We start from the raw sequence: 23,843 nt of genomic DNA on the forward strand, positions 1-23,843 counted from the left end.
CTCTGCCTTTTTAGTCCAATGCTGAACCACTTTTCTTACTGCTTCCTCCTACTTTAGTGTCTGCTTGTAAGCTGTCCGAGGTATGAAGGCTGCTGTAACTCTCTGCTGGTAGGAGTTATCAGCATTTGTGTCACTAAGCTGTTGTAGCTGATTTAAATTGCAGCAGCACATCTGGTGTTCAACCAACTGAGTCTGATACGTCACTCCTGTTTCATCATGAATCATCCAAGGTTACAGATGACAGCATTCTTAGTTGTTTTTTTAGTAAACAACTTTAGGAGTAAAATCTTTTAAGAATGATTTTAGGTTATGGTTTAGGGCCTTGTCAAAAGAGTGGACGAATCTTTAAGTGTTCTAGACCACTGTTTCTTAAACATTTTTCTCGCAACTTAATTTTGCCTCTCTTAGTGCCTTTGAGACCCAGAATTGCCACCGACAATAATCCCAAATCGGGGTGGGGGGCTGTTCCCTGTGGAGATTCAACAAGTCATTCAACAGTTGACAGTCATCCTGGGGGAATAGAGCAATGTTGCTTTCTTAAAATTTCCATGGCGACCCATTGTGAGACACTTTGCAAACTACTGTATATGCAACTGTTTTCCATTAAATACAATGGTGAGCCATGACTCTGCACAAGCAGGCAACCCATAGTTCAAGTACCTACAGTATGTTCTAGACTAAATATCTACTGTTCTAGACTAGATTAAAATCATTCATTGCCTTGTCACAGGCATGTCAGAACCTCTGTTCCACTATTGTGGTGGCTTGCTCAGAAGGCCAGGTCTCAATTATTACACCGTAGCATTTTCTGCTTTCATTCTGAGTCTGTCCCTCTTACAACTGGCCTGCCTTTATCCCACCAGTGAACCTTCAATTCAGTTCTCCTTTCAATTTGAAGCATATTCATTCTCTGCATTCATGGTCACTTGTAGACTTTTGACTGCAGGGTTGTCAGTTTTGAACTCCTCCTATTGACCCTTCAGCACTGTGTAATTATAAAACGTTGGGTCTTTAGACAGACATACAGAAATGTATTTGTCCCAGGGAGAAATTTGCCTTTTTATAGAAGTTCTATAAATAAATAAATACACAAATAGGTAGAGAAATAAGTAAATAACTAAATAGATATACACACACTTTGGTCTGAACACACACCAGAGTGGCTATAAAGCAGGTAATACATTCCTATCCCAGTGAGGAATTGTGTGCTGCAACCTAGCAGCAGGTTGGCCATTCTGATAGCTCCTCCAGGTCAGGCCCTTAAATGGACAACATGGACTCAGGTTCTCTGTTCACATGTTCGTCCACCTATCACCATGGAGATCTGATAGCCTCCTGCAGGCATCTATGGCAACCCTCCCCTATCTTGCTCCATCTCTGTCTCTCCCACCCTCCCTCCCTTTATAATGCTCCCAATGTTTAACTTCAAGAACAGAAGTCCTATTGACAGGCTCTGTTTTCTCTTAATGGTCACTATACCCTTGCTACAGTGGTGCTCTCTCCTATGTGACAGGCTTCTGCGAAACATTTTGCCTGTCCTGTGCCACCTTTCTGTTGCACATGAAATGTAGCAGCTTCCAGAGGTTAACTTTTCATTCTGAAGACAAAAATTAACTCACAGATGAGGACAGTTATAACAATAAAAGGAGATTACCAGCTACAGATTTAGTATATAAAGTACCACTAACTGCTGCATTTTGTGGATATGTATCATAGGTTGATCCACAGACTTTGCTATCAGTGGGTTAAAGCAACACAAAATGAGTCAACATCATTGATGTGGCCATATCTCCTCTGTGTTTAAAATGGCCTGATGTTCCCTATCATGATTTGTTATCTCGTGTTTCATAACTTGTACTTCAGTCTCCTTGAAGCCTCCAATTGTAACATTCCTTGGAATTTTATAAGCACATTCCATGTCCTAAATATATCTAAACATCAAGACTGCACAATCCTGTCTCCCTACTGCTCATATTCATATATCTATTTATTTTCTGTTTCTGTTCTATTTCTTTTTGGGATAGCAGGGATTTCGGCAGCAGTGCAAGCAGGGAAATAAACACTTTGATCAGATTCAAATCCATTTCAGGGAGCACATATAAGCACTTCCATTAGAAGAATTTTGTATCCCCAGTCTTCTTGACAGTGAGTTTTTGGACCATTTGTGATATGCCTTTTTTTCGGATGTATCATTCCATCATCACCTTTGCCTGTGTGAGCTTATTAGCTCTACTACTTAAATGGCCTAGTAGGAAAAATTGGTGATTTTACATGGGGTCAATCAATGCTCTTTGTTTTTTTACATGTTTTTCTTTCTTTACCTGTCTGTCCCAATGAAGGATTTTGGTACTGCTTTTTTGCTTATGTTTTGCTATTCTAATTCCACAAACTTTTTACACAACTTATCATTTAGGTTTTAAATGCCCAGCTCATTTTTGCATAACCTAATAATTTAGCTTCTTCCTTTAACCCGAGAGTTCAACAAAATCAAATTTGCCTTTCATTATAGCTGCTAGCTGGACACATCTCACTATGCACAAGTGTAGGAGAGGGTGAAGACCTAGATCAAAATAAAGATGTTGGCATATGGCAGGATGAAGATGGAGGTCCTGGAGCACAGAAACAAAAAGGAATGTCCACAATCTACATGTCAAACTTGGAACCAGGCCTTCTGAGATAGTGACCCCTTTATATTGTTAGGACTTATTATGTTATGCATGCCATTTAATATTGGTATTATCATTTATGTGGTGTTATGTTTTGTTCGCAGTTTCACATATGGATTGTTATGTACTGATGATGTTATAGTTGTGTGTCATGTGCTGATATCTAGCATGCAGGTAATGTCTCACACGCATCCAGATGATGCTCAAAGAAGATGTCTCACACACAAACACACAACTGTATTTGTATAAGCATGGAAGTTAAAAAAGTATTTGCTCATAACAAATTCTGAGCATAAGCTTTTTAAAACATTAAATATACAACTTCTCACTGATTTTAACTTCTGATTACTATCATGAGTTGGAATCTGAACCATAATATAAATGGGTATGAGGAATACAAAAGGCTTCACTGAGTCTACCTAGAAACAGCCCTCACTCCAAAAGGCTTTATTCCAGCTCACTTGTGTGCCTCAGGCCTTGCAGACCCAAAAGGGATTTTAGCTTTAACAATAAACTTAAATATTCCAAAAATATCTCCAAATGTCCACAAGAGGAGGATGACCAAAAACCTCAGCTTATGCAGAGAAAGGTAGTAAAGAACCTTTATAAATGAAGGCATTTATTTTCAAAAACTTCAAAAATACAAAAACAAGCCCACAAAAGAAGAAAAGAGGCATGAAGGAGTTGCCAAAAGACAATCCAAAGGCAAACAACTCCTAATATGCAAATCCAGAAACAGAATCCAATAAACAGAGTAAAATAAATAAAAAAAGCAGAAATTCATACAAGAAACACAGTACTCGCTATAACTCCAACAGACTTCAATGCGCCTTGTCTGAGCTCTCTGACTTTGACTCGAATAGCCAGAAAATGGCACAGACATGGTGATGTCAAGGTGACTCCACCTCTTGGTGATCTACCCACAAAGAACATGGAACATAAGTCCATTTAAAGTACATAATTCCTAACGTAACAGAAAACATTTAAGAATAAAACAATGACAACTTAAAAACAGCAATACAATTCATAAATATATGTAATACCATAACAATTACAAATTTTGATCTCAATTTTTTTATCCTTTTGGATTTAACTTTAAAAACCTATCTTTTAGCTAGGAATGTGTGACTTTGTTTCTTCTGCCGTGGAAATCTTACTAACTCCAGTGCCTAATAATAACAATAAATACTGAGGACTGATACTAAATATAAGAAAAATAAATATGTACCTAATGCATAATAAAAATTCATGAAAGAGCAATAAAAGAAAGCAAAGACAAAAAACTCTACTCTTCTGTGTTCATATTTCCTATCAGTTTATTCTTTCTCTCCCTGTAATATTTGTCTTCCCCTTGGCATAGAATTCAGTCTGTATTTATAATTTTTCTTAGTCACCTTTTCTAATTCCTGCTTTTCTTTGTTTGTCTCTAAGCTCTCTTCTCCCATTCTTACCATCTCACTCTTAAACTTGTTTCTGAACCTTTAGCCCTACTTCAGTGTGACATAGTGGTTAAGGATTTTGATGTCAACCCATAAAGTCTGTTGACACTGTGTTACCATGAGTAGGTCAATGAATGAACGTGAATGTAATGTAATTGTATCTTTCAAAAGTTGTAAATTGTCTTGGATAATGGTGTCAACGAAACAATAATATTTCAATCCAAGTAGTGTTTCTCTGTCTTTTCATCAATTTGTTAGTCTTCACTTTTTTTGTTTCTCTTTTTCAGCATCCACTGGTCTATGTGTTTCCATTTTTCAGTGTAGATTTCCATTGTCCTTGGCATTCTGATACGAGTCTGTTGCCCATGCTGTTTTGTTACGGACATTTTTAAGTTATCATTGAATAGCTCAGCTGCTCTAAATAAACTAGCCTTCATTGTCTGGTTTACATTAATTTGACTTGTGTTACTTTGTCTACATTAAGAAATCAGAGTCTTTAACACTTAAAGATGTTTCTTCCTGTACTACAATTTACCGATAACTAATCATATTTAACTGTTTATGTAAACAATATGCATTCAACATGCAGCTTTATCTTTTTTGGGGAGGAGACAGACAGCTGCAAGCAAGATGTAACTGCTTTACTGTTAGGCTGACCATCTGAAAGAGGAGAAGAGCGACTGAGGGACTGATGCAGCTAAAATTTAAGTGCTACTTGAACTCAGATTGCATAATGTAACTTGTCACACCTACTTGCTTCTGTTTTGGCGTGACATATAATGGATAAATTAAGTGCAAACACCTTCTATGCTATCTTCCTTATTGCTCCAGCTTTTAGGTAAGAAGGGTTTGTGGGGAGATGTCCCCTGTGAGGTGTAGGGTTTTGTGGGTGGCACTTCAAGAGGATATATATATATATACTATATATATATATATATATATATATATATATATATATATATATATATATATATATATATATATATATCTGGGCTCACGGTTCTTGAGGCTGATCCTCCAATTAGCTGTGAACCTCCCAGTCTCACTGAGATTGCACAAGTGCTGAACCAGCTGAGGGGAGAAAAGGCTGCAGGGATCTGTGGTATCTGGGGTGAATTTCTCCAGGCTGGTGGTAAGGCTGTCCTCCTGGCATTGCAAGCAATCTTTGCTTCCATTTGGGAGACTGGCATCATCCCAACTGACTGGAAAAACGGGACTTGTCGTCCCTATCTGGAAAGGGAAGGGTGATCGCCTGGATTGCGGAAACAACAGGGGGGTAACACTGCTCTCTGTGTCGGGTAAGGTCCTTACTAGGGTCATCCTCAATAGGATCTGTGATCATCTGTTCACCTACCAGCGACTGGAACAGTCTGGTTTTATGCCTAAGAAGTCTACCATCGACTGCATCCTGGCACTGAGGGTACTCATGGAGCACAAACGCGAATATTGGCAGAGTTTCTTTGCAGCCTTTGTCGATTTTCGTAAAGCGTTCGACTCAGTTGATCGAGCTGCCCTGTGGTACATCCTGAGTGTTTGCGGGATCCCCTCTAGGTTGCTGGATATCATGGCCGGCCTATACACTGGTACTGTGAGTGCCGTGCAGAGTGGAGGCAGAACCTCTGTGTTTTTCCCAGTTGATTCTGGGGTTCGTCAGGGGTGTGTTCTTGCACCTACTCTGTTCAATGCTTGTATGGACTGGGTGTTGGGCAAGGTTGTGGGGTCCAGTGGCTCTGGGGCATCTGGTGAAGAAAGATTCATGGATCTTGACTTTGCTGACGATGCTGTGATCGAGGGGTCTGAGTATCTGGGCTTGCGAGTATCCTGGATAAAAACCAAGATCCAGGCCTTTAATGACCTCTTGGGCACAGCCATCAGCAGTGTGTCTGTCAGCGGAGAGAGTGTTGACCTTGTCGAGAGGTTTACTTACCTTGGCAGTGACATTCATTTCTCTGGTGACTCTTCCTATGAAGTCAGTAGATGGACTGGGAGAGCATGGGGGTCATGAGGTCGCTGGAAAGGGGTGTGTGGCGCTCCTGATATCTATGCAAAAGGACGAAGGTCCAAGTCTTTAGAGTCCTGGTGCTTCCTGTCTTGCTATATGGTTGCGAGACATGGACGCTATCCAGTGACCTGAGACGAAGACTGGTCTCCTTTGATACTGTGTCTCTCCGGAAAATCCTTGGGTACTGTTGGTTTGACTTTGTGTCGAATGAGCGGTTGCTCATGGAGTCTTGAATGAGGCACATTACCTACATTGTGAGGGAGTGTCAGTTACGGCACTACGGCCATGTGGCGCGTTTCCCCGAGAGTGATCCGGCTCGTAAGATCCTCATTGTTGGGGATCCGAGTGGCTGGACCAGGCCAAGGGGTCACCCACTTAACACCTGGCTGCGGCAGATAGAGGGCCATTTGCGGAGGGTGGGACTGGACTGCGTGGCCGCCTGGTGGGTTGCCAACCGGGATCCCAAGATGTTTTGTCGTGTAGTGGGTGCGGTAACGCACTGTACTAGTGCATCCTCCCCAACTTGACTTGTCTTGATTTGATTTCAAAAGGCGCGGTCACCTGCTACTTCCATCTAGAAACTGGCCACAGCCCTATAAAGTCTATGGAAACTGGCATTTCAAGAGGATACATTGACATAACTTGGTATTAGTAACTTCTCACTTGTGTTTTGCATTTATTTTTGTATGATTACTGGAGTTCAACCTTTCTGCTCTGTTTTTGACCATTGCCTATTTTTAGGCAAGTCCATCTAGACGTTTGGTGCTTTTTTGAGGCCTTGTTAATTATGAGTACTTTTGAAAAATAACTCTTTTTTATTTATAAAGATTCTTTGTTCACCCTTTTATAACAAGCCGAAGGTTCATAATCACCTTTCCACTTGTTGGGCTTTTGTGATATTTTTTGGACTTTGCCTATTTGTTATTCCAGCTTTCCATTATTGGGGTCTGCCAACACATTGTCATGGACCTGGCTAAAATTAAAGTTACCTCTGCTGGGCAGATAGGGTTGGTTTCTGGCCTGTTTTCTAATTTTGTTTTCACCATACTTTGTTCTGGAAGAAACTCTATTCATTATATAGAGAAGGAACACAAAGGAAAATAAACACCAATAACAGAATTCTTAAAAACCAGTATGGTCACAAGTTTCATACAGAATTCTCTGAAGGTTTATATCGGCAACACTAATCACTTTGAGATTATGCCATTATGTGCTATAAAGTGTTAAATGTACATTTGTTATGTTTGAAAAAAAGAATACATATTTTCTATAGTAAAATTTATTGCCCGTCAATATGGAGAATGGTTCTCACAAATATGATGGGCAGGCATGGTGGCTCACATTCAGTAAATCCTTGGATAAACACTAATTTTTAAGTCATAGTATTAAAAGTAAACTGGGCACCATGTGAGGTGGCATCTTTTATAAAGGCAGTGTTGCCATCCACCTACAGTACATGATGGCAATGGAAGATGCTGCTAACTCTGATATAGTAACACCCTTAAGAAAACATTTCACAAAACTGTGGTGCAATAAAATCACAAAAACAATACATAACAGTAAAAATAATAATAATAACATGTCCAAAAATCCTAATGACTTAGGATGATGTCAAACTAGTTCTTAACACAGTTCATAAATTCACTTTACTTACACATATAATTAAAGAGTCATTACTATGTAAGCACACTGAAATTACAGGGTGTAAAACACGGTATTGTCCTTCTTTGGATTGCAAGATGAAGATTATACTATTTATTCTCTTAAGTTTATTTAGAAGTTGACCAAACATAAATGTAATTGACAGCAGTGCTCGACAGCCAAATTAATATTTTAATTCTTTGCACTAACGGCAATCTAAAAATGTTTCCTGGCTATGTTTTGGGGTGTCTTTTCTATTATTAAATGAAAATATGGATGCATATTCCCCCATGTGATTTATTATCCTAATTGGTCATATATTACAATCCAATGGCATAAATTTAATTAATAATTAAAACTTAGAAGCTGTCAGTACTATAAGAACATTAGAAATTTGACAAACGAGAGGAGACCATTCAGTCCACCAAGCCTGTTTGTTTAGCTAATAACTAAGCTGTTCCAATATCTCATCGAGATTTTTCTTAAAGGTTGTCAAGGTTTCTGCTTCAACTTCATGTCTCATCATTTTGTTCCAGAGTCCCACAACTCTTTGTGTAAAGAAGTGCTTCCTGGCTTCAGTCTTAAATGCACTTCCCCTTAAATTTCCAATGATATCCTTAAGTATGTGATTCACCCTTTAGCTGAAAGAACTCTGCTGGATCTACTTTATCAGTGCTTCGGGTGCTGTCTAACAGGTATTGACTTGAAAGATTAGTAATCAATTAATGGTATATTCTTGAAATTCTACCATAAATTCACATATTGTGTTTTAAGAGGTGTTGTCTTTCCAATCATTAGTGTGTACTTTGAAATATACTTACTGCATCGTACAGTACATAATGCCCCTTTTACCACATCAAGGCTCAGCAATTACTGTATATTACATTTTTATCACAAACATTATTACAGTAAGATTAATAATCTATGTATGTGACAATATCTCTGCATAAATGTTTTCAAAAGTAATAAATTACCCATTAAAAGTATAGTGTAAGTGTGCCAGAAATGTTATCAGAATAAGTTAGTAATTTTAATTTTTAAAAAGCCACTCTTCCCAGAGATGGATCTGAGGAAGTGGGAGACAAGTGATAAGGATATGGGCTATGTTTAATAAGCATCACAAAGACAGCTAACATCTTGTTGTGAAAGCACTTTGGAAAAGAAATGATTTAACATGCAAGCACTTTTAATACATGTATCAATATGTAGGAACAGTACTTGCTGAGAAGAAAGTATGTTAAAGTATTAGGGGAGGTTATAAGGCACTTAGTTCATTGGTGCGCTGGTGCCCCATTAGTCTCACTTGTAAGCCTCTTCGGGTGTCATACTAAATACACCTTTAATCAACAGAAAATATCTGGGATAAAAGACACACTTCCACCATTTTTAAACAAAAAACACTAATTTCAAAAAAGTAAAGTGATTCTTTACATATTATTTGTGCCCTGTACCCTGTTTTATTAATTTTCAACTCTGAAAGTGCGCTAAATTTATCATCACTACTATTGCTTTTTGTTGACTTTTTTGTGATATAAAATTAAAAAAAATAATCTATAAAGGTGTGGACACTTTTTGTGACTGAAGACAGAGAAGAAAATTAAAATTAGTCAAAACCTTTTATTGATACATACCAGACAAGGGTAAAATGACAGAGAAACACAGTCCTAGGACACCGCGCTTCATCTGCCTCGAGCGCAGATGTCCTTGCTCTTTTATACCTTTCTAATCTCCTGATCGTTGACCACGTAAGCAAAAAATAGCGTCCTGACTCATTGTACTTTTCCAATTTTGTAAAGTCATTACCCTAAAGGTATATTTTCTTGTCACACACATCATCAAAAGAAAACTTCCAGAAAGTATACATGCTTCTTGTCACGTACGCAAAACACAAACAAGTTTCATCATTCTGTCCTATTTTCTGTACACACATACATTTTGTTCAATTACATCATTTTATGTTTTTACAAAGGCATCACAGTTAGCATGAAGACAGTTACAAAATAACAAAATAACATAAAATAATGTTCACGTTTTTATTTGTTTAATAAAATAGGATTAAATATCATATTTTCTGATCATAACAAGTCACTACATTAGATTAATTTGTTGCAATCACAGCACTTCCAGAAATTGGCACTTGCATTATCCAAGCCCCCTGTATGCTGAGCACTTTTAGGCTCATACTTTTTTGGGAAATCACTTTATCTCTGTGGCTGTATTCCAGAAATTACTTCTATCCATACTTCTGTTACAATGGACTTTGAGGCCTACCGCCCTCCGTAATTTCCTCTGCTGTTTGTCACTTGCCTGTCTAACTGAATCTGTTACATGAAAATTTGAATTATGCAGCATTATATGCCGTGTGGTGAGGGGAGAGAGGAAAACTCAGATGGAAGATGCACATAGCTCAGCATTCTATCATTGTGCCATAAACGCCACTTGGATTAATATTATTTGGATTCTGATTTTCTCTGTTTTCTGTGTGCATTATGCCTGTTTCACCCTCCTTTTGTGTTTTGATTATTTGTGTTTTGATTAACTGTGCAGATTTTTTATGTGGATCCTTACAGCAGAACCACAGCCCAAAACCAAATCTTTAGGCAAGCATTTACATTTCTGTGGGTGGCCATGAATTTCCTATATAACTATATAATATTTATTCAATATTCATAAATAAGTATGAATTTCCAATATAAGTGCATTACTTAGAACCAAAACTAGACTTAACCAAAGAACAGCACAATAATACAATCATATGATAAATGCATTAAAAAGGTCTAACACCATAGTGGTTGCTGTGGTCATAAAATATATATTAATCAAATGTTATATTAATTGAATTCTATACTCTGTTATAACTACACACTAAATACCAAAACAGATCATCACCAAGACAATATGAGCAGTACAAACACCATGGTGGCTACATGACACTCTCACACACAAGGAAAGCAGAGACCAACTGATAACTCACGATGTGAGGAGCTTCCACAATGTGTGTGCAGTATAACTTGTTTAGCATAGTCTGTGCCCACGTCATTGACAGTGAACAAACCTGGCACTTCTGACTTAGTCAGACTGTGCATGGCACCGCCTTTGTGGCTAATAAAAACTCAAGCCCTATTACTGATCCTTTTTAACTGCATTTTGTCACCTTGTATGTATGGTTCTTCACTTCAAAATCAGTTTGAGAGAAAGAGTCTTTTCCAGTCTTGTTAATAATAAAAGCTGCAGGAGTGATTTTATTCACTTTATAATATCCCTACTGTTATTTTTGAAAAATGATGTTCTTTGCTCTGTAACTATAAAGGATTTATATTAACAACTTTGCACATTCGCACAAGCTCACGTGTAATGTAACACTGAGTTACTGCCAGCACTGAATACCAAACTGATTTCATAATCATGCTTGCAAGAAGGACATCTCTCAACAGAAAAAAAATCACCTGTTTAATTCTTTGTGAGTTTGCAAGTATGTGTATGCATTTTTAAAACATAAAACAGTACATTTTTAATTAGAAACAAAATCATTAAAGGATGGGCCTGGCAGTCTGATAGGCAGGGCCGGATTAAGGTGGGTGCTATTGATGCTGCAGCATTAGGCCCATTCCTGAAATAGGCCCAGATGAAAACAGACGAGTGAGTGTCGAATGCACAAGCACCAATGATGCCGGGAAAAAATAGGCCATTTTTTGCGCTGCAGCATCAGGCCCAATTTCGTCCTAATCTGGCCCTGCTGAAAGGCATGACCAAGTAGACTTAAGAATGATTTGAGTGGCACAGAGGAATTACTGTTTGTTTTTTTGTGTTAAAGGGAGTGTCAGTTAACAGAAAGAGTTCAGTTACATGACAATTTTCAGAACTTATCACCAAAACCAAAATATTGAGTTTAAAAACTGCTGGAGGTTATTATCAAACTAACCCTATATTTCTTTGTTTTTATTGATTTGCTTTAGTGGAGTGGTGTACTACTGCAGGCTCTTTGCTTGGACATCAGTCTTTTATAGTGGTGGCAAGATAACATCACCCATTGTATCAATATCAGCCACAGTGATTAGCAACCAACACTAATGGTCTCAAGAATATGATGGCATCCATGAAAACAACGCACAAACTGTGGTATCCTTTAGAAAAGCATTTTAAAAAATGGCAGCAAATTTGAATATGTGATATTCCGCAAAAAGTAGAAGGCAATTGTCATATGCTGTTGGGCTCTGACTCCACCTGTCTGGCTTTGTTTGCCAGGGAAGCACTAATCAGGAAGCAGTCAACTGATGGTAGGCAGTAGAGAAGGAAAAAAAAGAGCACTGGCATTCATCAGAGTCCTAGCATTGTGCTTCATTAGTCTTTTCTTTACATTTATTTACTGTTATGATCTTTTTTGGGTTTTGAATGTTTTTAGGCTAGGTTAGCAATTTGATAATTTTGCTTGCACTTTACCTGTAGTGCTGAGGTGTTACCCTTTGCACGGCTGCACTTGGGTCTGAATCCGTGTGTTTCATCGTGTGGTGGGTGCACAAACATGCTGTAATCAGTGCATGCTCCTAACCTCCTTCTTCTCCTCCTTTACCTTGCCACGTGTTTTCCCCTCTGCACAATATGTGATATTTTCTTTTTTGGATAATAGTTATCAGCCCCCCTAACCTGTAGACGATTTAAAAATTCATTTTTCTTTTATCTGCTTGTACATCTGTTTTTTGTTGTGAATATGCATTACCAAAGTTACTGGTCTTATTAGTTATATTTTTGAAATCTTTATGTTTATTTCTGTGTATTGACAATACTTTTTTTGCTTTGACTTCTGGTTGCACTTCCTTGACTTAGCCCCCTTTCTGAGATCACTGACATATGATTTATATAACTCTCACTTGCCAATGGTGCACAATCAGACATTTCATGATAATGTAATGTACTGTATCACACCCACCATTTGGTTCAAGAACATTACAATTTATGAACTGTACACTTAAGGAAAAAAACACGATATTTATGGTGCAAGTTAAAGTGAAAGCTGTTTGTTAAACAGAAAGAACAATTTTTTAAATATTCATGTAGTCCAGAGAACATCCATCCATTGTCCAACCCACTATATCCTAACACAGGGTCATGCTGGAGCCAATCCCAGCCAACACAGGGCACAAGGCAGAAACAAATCCCGGGCAGGACGCCAGCCCACCGCAGGGCACACACACACACACCAAGGACATTTTAGGATTGCCAATGCACCTAACCTGCATGTCTTTGGACTGTGGGAAGAAACTGGAGCACCTGGAGGAAACCCACACAGACACGGGGAGAACATACAAACTCCACGCAGGGAGGACCCGGGAAGTGAACTCAGGTCTCCTTACTGCGAGACAGCTGCACTGCCACTGCACCACTGTGCCGCCCCTAGTCCAGAGAACATACATTTAAAAATTCAAACTTAGTTAACAGGAAGTACAAGAAACTAGGGTCTAAATAACTGAAAGTATGCTTTACCTTTTAACTATTGCAGAGAACTCCAAAGCATACCAGAACAATCCAGAATGCTTATTGGCGCAATACAACCATAACACAAATGATAAAAAACTTAACTGGAATTAACTCTAAATTGCTTTAAAGAAACGTTTGCCAAAACTACAACTAACACAAAGAAAGAAGGAAAACAGTTTAATGGTAGTATCAAGAATTATAGCGCAACACATTGAGCACCTAATGATAGTCATGTCCCTATCATATTTCTATAGCCTCTCTAATTTTGTAACTGCACTATAATTACGATAATTAAAACACCCATGTGTTAATTGAGGCTAAGAATAAGACCTGACTGGCCTAAATTAGAAACTACATTTAGAGGGAATGGTCCAAGGTAGACCCTGAAAATATGCTAATATCTGCTTATCCTAATGTGCTCCACTCATTCAGCTGATGCTACCACTGAGTAAGAATGGGACATTTTCTGCTGTCTGTTCTCATTGCTCAGGTTCTGTACTATAATCAGCAATGTTCAAGGGTTGTGCTGAGAAAACATAAAGTAGACCAAAAATATGATTAGTATTAAATTGAAAATGATTTTCATTCATTCTTTAATTTAGGTGAGTTGTACAGCTAGAGGGGTACGAGACTGAGTTATATTTTTTGGCCAAGGTAAGTACTTTGAATGATCAACAGGTTAAAAATCTGTATTGTAAAATTCAGTGGGACAGCACAGGTTTTGGTTTTCATTCCCTTTTACAAGTGTGTTTTTCTTCACTGTTTATTTCCTTATTTTCTTTAGGTAAACCATATGACACTGTGACACCAAGAGCAAGTTATTTGACCTGCCTGTGCTTCAATTGGAAAACAAAAAAAAAGAAATGTAACCAATTGTATCATAAATGTTTATCATGTAACTGTAAAGTTATTTCACATACAGTAGTTTGGTCTTTTTCAACCCATCAGTTTCTGAGTAGGATGAAATCTAGGAGTAATTTGTTACACAGCCATAGTCTGTGCTGAACCTTGTGGCACCTGGCAGCTGTACCAGCATCAGCACTATTCAAGCCCGATTCCATTATGAGTACTCTGTAACAGACACTTACATTTGCCAGTATTTGTTCTTATTGAGAGATAGCAAATATTTGTTAATGGAATAGTGGATTATTGCTTCTACCCAAACACTTCATATCAGCAGTGTTTCCAGCACTCCCATTAGCTTGAGTACTCCTTTAGAATGGAAGCTACCTGGGTCAGTTTTCTAATTGCTTTTGTACTGTATAGTTGTTTGTCAAGCAGAGACAGCTACAGTAGCTCAACATTTGACCAAAATTTACATTTATGAGTTCTGTAAATCTTTAATTGCTTATGCAGCAATCTGTCAATATTTATTTAGAAGGGAAATGAGTATATTTATCTCCCGGGGTGAGTGAAAAAAGGAGAACTTTGTTCTCATTTCACAAAATTATTGGTTGGGAGGCATTCAGAGTTCAGCACTCTACCACAGTACGGCTTTCAGTTTTTTTGAACCAATGAAATGTCTGAATGAAGGGGCTTGTCTTGTGAAACAAAAAGGCACGTAGTATTTTGCAGTGGTTTCACATTTTTGACATTAAACATCAGGTTAAGCCTGTGCTTTCTTCAAATCTTTGCATCAACAACTCTATGAGAAAAATACCAGATATCCTTGTACGAGACAGAGTGATTTACATTATATGGGGGTGAAAATTAATAGTAGTCTTTCTAATATGAGCTATAATATGAATAATTGTGGGGTGCTTATTTATATTATGCACTGCTTGAAATAGGGGTTATAGTTTGCTAAAAGAAAGAATAAATACATTAAATAAAAACTAATCATTCCTCAGTGGACTTTTTACTCTACAATGTAAATCACATGCTAACTCACAACACACACAACACAAGTGTTGGGATTTATAAAAGAAAACTACGCCAAAGCAGCATATTTATGTCAACTGTGAACCATGTGTACACAACATTTCTGAGAAACTGTGAAATCACTACACCCTTGGCCAGTCATGTTGTACAAGAAGGGACAGAGCAGAATTTACTTCCTAAGGAAACTCAGGGTTTTTTATGTTTGCAGTAAGCTGCAGGAAATGTTCTATAAGTCCACAGTAGCCAGTGTGTTGTTCTATACTGCAGTCTCCTGGGCAAGCAACTCTAGCACAAAAGAAGCACAATGCCTGATCTGATCAAGAAAGCCTGCTCCTTCATAGTGCATACCCTGGACACACTGGAAGCTTTTGTGGAAAAGAGGATTGTTGGAAAAACTGGATACCGTCGTGAAAAAATCTGCGCATTTCACCTCAGTGTGCTAAGAAGCACCTCTGGTGGTACTTTCTGCCCACTGCTATGAGGTATTTCAGTGCATCCTCCTTATGTACTCATTAATTTCATTTTGAAATATCTGCAAAATATGCATTTATTTATTTATCGATTGATTAATGAAATGATTGATTGACTGTATTATTTGTCCTGTGAGTATTTATCCTTGTTTTTTAGGTTTCTACTGCTATATGCATCTAAGTTTCCCCATGGGATAAATAATGTTTATCTAATTATATCTAATCTAATCAAGTAGGGAAATGTAGCCAGACCAGGTAAATGATGACTTGCTTGAATAATATTTCATATCACCAGTCTTTATCATAATGTGCATTGATATAACAAACATAATAAACATCAAAAGTGATGAATATGATGTACAGACTCTGTTTTAGCTCCATTTTAAGAGGGCCAACGACGCATATTTGCACTGAAGATTTTTTTTGCTTTTCATTAGTTTATATTGGCTATCTGTTGTCACTTCTCAGGGAACTGACCAACAGGTCAGGAATATATTAGCCAAGCTTCACTTCATCATGCGACTAAGGAAGCACTATACTCTGTTTTTTATATGGTGTGGGTGCACATGTATAAAACATAACATTTTCCAATGTGAAACAGTAATATGTAGCAGTGTTCAGTTTTCAAAATGTAATTAGATTGCTTATCGCAATAAGGGCATTTAGCTAGAATGAAGCTGCTTTTGTTAAACGTAAGCTGTTACATTCCATTAACGCACAAGTCATATGTGATGCAAAGATGAGACTGACAGACATCATATCCTCTTGGTCTCTGTCAACCCATGATTCATTTATTTTGAGGCAAACTAGCTTTGGCAGGCATGACAGCATTATGATGCTGGCTTGTTGGTAAAGGTTGAGGCTGAACCCTCAGTTTGTCATATGTCATAAGTGTCATTGCATGTGCTCAAACACTAGCAACTTATGCCTTTCCCAGACCCTCAAAACACAGAGGAGAGGTGCTATAATGCTGTACATGATCTTGTGTGCTCAGTTGCAGAGCACAGCTGAATGCAGACGGTGAATGCAGGTGGCAGGGTCTCAACGCATAAGGAGGTAGTTTGTTCTACTAGCCAATAAACATCCACAGCATTGTGATTACATACATATGATGTTGATTAGAATCAAGGTGCATTCACAAGTTCACATTTACAAGATCATTGTGATTTATAAAGGTAAATTGTGTAAAGATGTGTGTACGTCAGTTTTTAGAAATGTTTGTACATTTTGTAAATGTGGCCCCAGGAATCTAAGTGTGATTCAAGCCAAGGTAGTTACATTTTCACATGTTTTGTGTATGTTTTCCACTAACATTCCAGAAATGTAAATGTTAGATTAATTGTGGAGCCTCAATTGGGCCTGTACGTGTGAAAAAGGTTGTGCTCTACCATACTACTAGAATAATGCACTGGATCCCAGTTACCCTGCAATTAAACAAAAATGAAAACTGATGGATGTATGGACGTTTTTTGTCTTACACAAATATATGAAAAGAGAGAGATTAAGTTATTGTGCAATTATATAGTCTATTTTTGCGAGTATTTTTTCTACTTAATGTTTGAATTCTCTTGAACTCTTTTTCAGTATACAAACTTTAATGCATAAACAAGTCAGTATAGAAGAGTTGGCAGCTACAAAAGTTAAAATTGCCACTAGTGTATTAAGACACTGCTGTTAAAAAGTGACATAGACCAGTAAAATGTCAGGGACACAGTTTTGAGTACTGGATCTGGATTAATCAATAACGTTTTTTTAAAATGTGTTGCATGTCTGATAAAGTGCTGTTATTTCCACTAATATGATATAGTGGCATTTTGACAGTGTAGTGAGCACTGCTGCCTCATGGATGCAGTAACTTTTATTTGAATCCTGTAGCTGGCCAGTGCTCAGTGCACATTTTGTACATTCTCCTTGTATGCATGTTTTTTTTTAATATGTCACCAAAAACATTTAAATTAGATTATTTTGGAATCTGCTTAATCAAGTTCACAGTCACAGGTAGCCATAGGCTATTTTGAAAGCATCAGGCACAAGCAAGGAAACAGTTTATCATACGGCACAATCATTTTTTTTTTTTTTTTTTCTTTATTTTGTCTTATACGATTTCTCGTATTAGAAATTTGTTAGTTTTCGCATACCCCTTGGGGTCAGAGCGCAGGGTCAGCCATTGTACAGCGCCCCTGGAGCAATTACAGGTTAAGGGTCTTGCTCAAGGGACCAGCAGAGTAGGATCTCTTTTGGCAGTGACGGGGATTCGAACCGGCAACCTTCTGGATACCAGCGCAGATCCTTAGCCTCAGAGCCACCACTCCACCCTAATCATGTACACAAACATCACACTGTGCTAATACAGAGGTTGCAAGAGCAGAAATCATGGTACATGCAGAAAAAACATCACACAGACACAAGGAGTACATTCACTGTCCACAAAGATAATACAGTAACTGGGCTGAGACTCAGCCCTATTCTCCTTGTATTTTAAGGCAACATTGCTAACCAATGGGCCCAAATGCTTTGCAGCACATGCTGATTAATAATAAGGATGATAATTATAATGATAATACATTTTTCAGGATGCTTTTTCCCATAGTCAAAACATTTATATGGTATAAAGGGAAAAAAGAGTAGATGCATCAGGAGAGATCACCTTTGGCATGAGGAAGAAAGCTCCTTGTACAGGACATGAAGTTATTTTGGCGACGTGCAGTTTGGCTGGTAGATCTCAGTATAATGTACAGCATAAACACATACTTAGATAATTGCCACAGGTTGCTGCATAGTGAAAAATCAACAAATTACAAACATTACTCATTTACAAATTTGGTTTTCTTCCAAGCTTTTGTGGTTGAAGAGCTTAATTGATTGCCTGAGGCCTAGAATCAGACCTGAATGCAAATGGTATGTATTTCTGTATTCCATATTCATAAATCAGGTCTAATCTTTTTTTTTGGATCTTTTACCTTTCTTTTTTCTCCTTTTTAATTCATTAAAGACTATCCTTGGCTATTTATTTACTTTCAGTCTCCTTTGTTCGCTTTTCCTCCTAAATTTGTTGATTAGTCAGAAGGCATTTAAAAGAATATAATAAACAAATGCATGAATGACAAAATAAGACCATGTGAGCAATAAAATTTGTACTTACTTTTGAATTCCTTTTTATGATTCAGTTTTACAAGTGACCACATGAAATCTGTATAGTGAAGCCATTCTCTTCAGACTGGGCACCCCGCAAATGGATAAGGACCTTGCCTTTAGACAGTCTAGCCATGACAAGAGGTCTGCTGAAAGAAACATATTTATGGTCATTTATCAAGCTAAAAGTAATCTCCAGTGTTTAGCATGACACCATATTGCCAGTATTAAAAGGTTCAATGGCAGAACTACCTTGCAAATTAATGCTACCTAGAAAACATACTGAAAAACAGACCATCTTAAGAAATATATAACTAAGATGTATTTTTGTAATGCAAAGCTCAAAAATACAGTAAAAAAGGTGAAGGTAAAGAAAAGACATATAACAGATGATAGATAGATAGATAGATAGATAGATAGATAGATAGATAGATAGATAGATAGATAGATAGATAGATAGATAGATAGATAGATAGATAGATAGATAGATAGATAGATAGATAGATAGATAGATAGATAGATAGATAGATAGATAGATAGAATGTTATTTATCCCAAGGGGGAAATTAGTCTTTTTACAAAACACTAATGGTGCTCCTTTATACTAACAGCAATACTGTGTGTCTGCATAATGACAGCAAAGTCAGAATTTTTCTTTCTTCTGAATTTTCCTGCTTTATAGACATGCCAGTGTGTGTTGATGGAAATGTCAGCCTAAATGTAAAGAGATAGTTATGCTATAAAGAAATAAGTTTAAACTTTGAAGGTACAGATTGAAAACATGTAATGAACTTGAAATAATTATAACACATCTCTCTATTACTGTATAATAAAAAAATCTTGGGTAACTATTATAATAAAAAAATCTTGGGAGATGATATGTGACTTTCAGAGAGACTTTTTGGAATGAAGTCCCATGAGACAGAGACTTTTAACATGAGATTGTTTCAGGTCACGCCATACTTACAACCTTTGGAAGCACGTCTTGCGAGATGGTGACTTTTGCCATTAGATTCTTTCAAGTCACTCCCTACTTACAACTATTTTCATACAAGACCACGGTCATCTAACCTCAGTCGTGTGAATGCTTTTGTCAGACACACTTCCTGTGCTCTCAGCTCTTAGTCTTGTGAATGGTTTTGGCAGACACACTTCCTGCGCTCTCAGCTCTTATAAATGTTATCAGGACAATAATTTTATACGTTCTAGAAGACACATCAATGACTAAGCGAAAAAGAAACAGCATGGACAAACATTCAAAAAAGTCAGTTTATTTATTAGAGAGAAGAAACGATATTCACTCACGGGCAGTTATACGTTGCGTTATCACGATGTAAGTCCAAACACGGACTCAAAATTCAATGCGATCTTGAAGAAAAGTTAATTCCAAATATTGTTTCTACTGAAGTTTTAAAGTAAAAGTGAAAATAATGCATAAGTAACAATTCCCATGAAAATAACAATCTCTTTAAATTATATATCTGGTTAACCAAACCCGGGGGTGGGCAAGCAAAGCGAGCAGGGGGTGGAGCCCCCTAGTAAAATAAAATACAAATAATATAATCTGACAAATGTGCTGCTACAGTAATGGGACAGTTAAATTCATAACCTTACAGCAGTCCTACCCCATGTGCTGATAAGCTGACTACATAAATAAACTCTGAAAAATATAGGTGTACTCGTGTATCTTCTCTGTCATGAACTTGGTTGATTTCTACTTTGTGCTTATACTGTACCTCCAAAAAATCTAGTTTAAAACAAGATTGGATGAATTGCCAGAATTACCAGGTTAATGAGCAACAGTAACTGAAAACATAATCTTTCTGAGATTTGATGACACTGTAAATCAACGACAAAGAATTTGATGGGCAATTGAAGGATGCAATACAAAAATACAGCATGTTAATTACAATACATAATATACTGCAAACGTAAACACTGAACAAAAGAAGTACAAAGATGAACAATGTAGCAGAAAACCTAAATGGAGTTACTGAAATTTTCATTGAGGTGCAAGACATAAACATTTAATATAGTAGTTGAGCTTTTCTGTGATAGAAAATATGAATATATGAATTCCAAATGAAAAAAAAGTATAATAATTTAAATATTACAAGTTGCCATTTATGAAAGACAAGTGAAGAGGTGACACTGGTAGTGGCCAAGCACAAAATTGAGATTTAGAGTTAAGAAGAGAACAGTAGGAAAGTAGGGTTTAAATTCAATGTATCACGCGGATATAAATCAATACATTAAAATTGCAAAAGACAAGGCAATACAATGAAAAGAGTAGCAAGAGATGAGGGCAACTATAGAAGTCAAAGTAGAAGAAATAGAGAAGGTTGCAAAAAAATAAAGTAAATGTTACAAATGTAGAAAATACACAAAGCTAAAACAGTAACAGAAGTCTGGACACCTGGTGTATCTACTAGCTGCCATAACAAAAGAGGTATCAAAAGTTTATCATAACATGTATAACTACTGAATAACTTTGTGAATTTCCCCTTGGGATTAATAAAGTATCTATCTATCTATCTATCTATCTATCTATCTATCTATCTATCTATCTATCTATCTATCTATCTATCTATCTATCTATCTATCTATCTATCTACTGTCTTGCGAAATCTCACTGATGCTCTAAACAGGAACAGGAATTATATGCAAAACAGTAATATATACAGTAGAAATAGCATTACACATTGATTTTCTCTTTGAAATTCCAGACAATAATAGGCTTTCATTTTTGATTTTAAAATAGTTACAGTTATAAAGGAAGCAGAAGAATAAAGATAATAAATTACAATGAGAATTAAGGTCCAACTCTGGCAATTTATGACATCTAATGTATTACTTAAGCTCAAGGAGGTTAGGTAAATTGCTCATGATCATGTACAGGTACCAAGTCACCGATGTGGCACACGCATTAAAACCTTCTAGTTTAGAGTTCATGTCCTTAGATGATATGCTACCCTGTCTGCCTTTATTGCAATATTGAAAAATAAAATCAATGAAGATAAAATGTTACTATTCCACAAATGAGTGGTAAAAGCAATAAATTTTGAAAACAGGTCTAGGAAAAGAACTGCTGATGGCACAGTTAGAATAATAGTAGATACATCGAAACCAATGAACACAGTGCTGTAAAGTAGACCTGTACTTAATTAATATAATTTAATTTGGAACTTTTACCTTTGCTGAATTTTCTTTAACTAATGCTTTATCCACGGCTCAGTTCAATTCAATTTATTATCAGTTTATTATGATTATGGCCCTATGATGAACTGGATCCCTGTTCCGAACTGGCATCTTTTGGCAGAAGCCCTGGCCCTCAACCTCCTCATGACCTTAAATTAAATTAAGTTGGTTTGTGCGCATTGTAGAACAATGGAATATTTTTAATGGTCTTGGTTCTCTTGGGTGTGAAAATACTGAAAATGCAACAACAGTCATGTACATAAATAAACACAGTAACAATCACAATAAACAAAAGCAATAAATATTTCACCGTATCACATAAAATATATTAGATATAAACATGCAGCAAAGTTCCAGATAGAATATGTGCATGCAGATTGGTAAGGTACATGCTTTCCACAGTGCAATCTTAGTTACAAGCCAAAGAGATCATGGAAAATGATTGAAAATTATGAAATGGCCTTGAGGTAAAAATTGTATGTCCGATGGTACAACATCAAATGCTACAGTATTTGTTGGTGGATTGCAGGAGGGCCACTTTTTAATGAAGTATTACAGATTGGTGATTACCAAAAATGTTTTGGGTTTTTGGTCATGCATAAATGTCATGCTTAGATGGGAAAGGTGGCTCCTGTGACGATGAGTTGAAGTTATTTAAATGGCCTCCTAGTACTAAATCATACGCTTGATTTTCCAATGCTTTGTTAGTTAAAGCATTTTATGTTTTTGATCTTGCTTTTTATACTGTACTGTGTTTTGTATTGTTAATGGTTTGCCAATGTTTTTGACCATATGTTTCCTTAAGAGGCATTAGCTCTCTGGAAATGTGTTCTTTTCAATTGCAGCATTTTAATTAACCTGAATTTAAATAATTATAAATAAAAAAGGTATTATCCCCCCCCCCAGCATGCAATATGACGGTTACAAGATTACACGACAAGTATAAAGGATAATCTAGCTAACTTTACTGACGGGTTCACGCGGTATTACAGACGGGAAGCTTATGACAGACTCTATCAAGCAATGTGGGGGTCTTGACCTACGCAGTCTGCCATCTTTTGTCGCCACGTTGAAAGGATTTTCACCAGACGGAAGACATAATCTTCCGCCCGGCAGCTTCAAAGTGTTGGCTGTAGGTCCATTCTTATATACTGGTTGCTCCATGTGCAGGCTCCTTCTCTGGATCCAAACAAGGACAGGAAAGGACTCAAACCCCACCTTCAAAAATACAGGAATAGCACAATGCCTACATACAGTTCTCATTCTCCCAACAAGTAAAGAGGATAGTGTGCTGACAGAAGACAGAAATACACTAGTCTGTCTTTAGGCTGACTATTCAATTCTCCAGTTGTCTTTGGCTCTCTAGTCCTGTGCTTGGCTCGGCAATTCTAAATGCTGATGCTGAGCCCCTGTGTACCATACTTGGTCTGCCTGTATGAATGAGTCCATAACAGTGGGCACAGAGAACAGTGACATTAAACTTAATAACAAAACATATTATAACACCATATATTTGCTGGCTTTCTGTTTCCTCTTTTTTTGTATTTCCCTTCTAAACAACATCATTAGAAATTTTCTTTTTTTAATTTTATTAATTTTATTGTAATCATTCCATTCCCCACCTCTAAGAGAGAGAGCACGGCCAACAGAGTAAAACTTAAGGCTTGTAAACATACCTAAATTGATGAGGTTAATAGGGCAATAGAGATAAATGGAGAAGAAAAAGAAATGTGGAGATAATTGCTGCCTCGGTGCATTACGAGCTTATTCTAAGATATTATTGATTAGATCCTGCAAGGTTTTGAAAAAATTGTGTACAGATCCTCTAAATGAATATTTGATTTTTTCCAATTTCAAATAGTATAAAACATTGGTTTCCCACTGACTTAAAAGAGGAGAGTTAGGATTCTTCCAGTTTAGCAAAATAAGTCTGCGTGCCA

Source organism: Erpetoichthys calabaricus, chromosome 8 (genome assembly GCF_900747795.2).
Source record: "Erpetoichthys calabaricus chromosome 8, fErpCal1.3, whole genome shotgun sequence".
In the NCBI taxonomy this organism is placed as follows: Eukaryota; Metazoa; Chordata; class Cladistia; order Polypteriformes; family Polypteridae; genus Erpetoichthys; species Erpetoichthys calabaricus.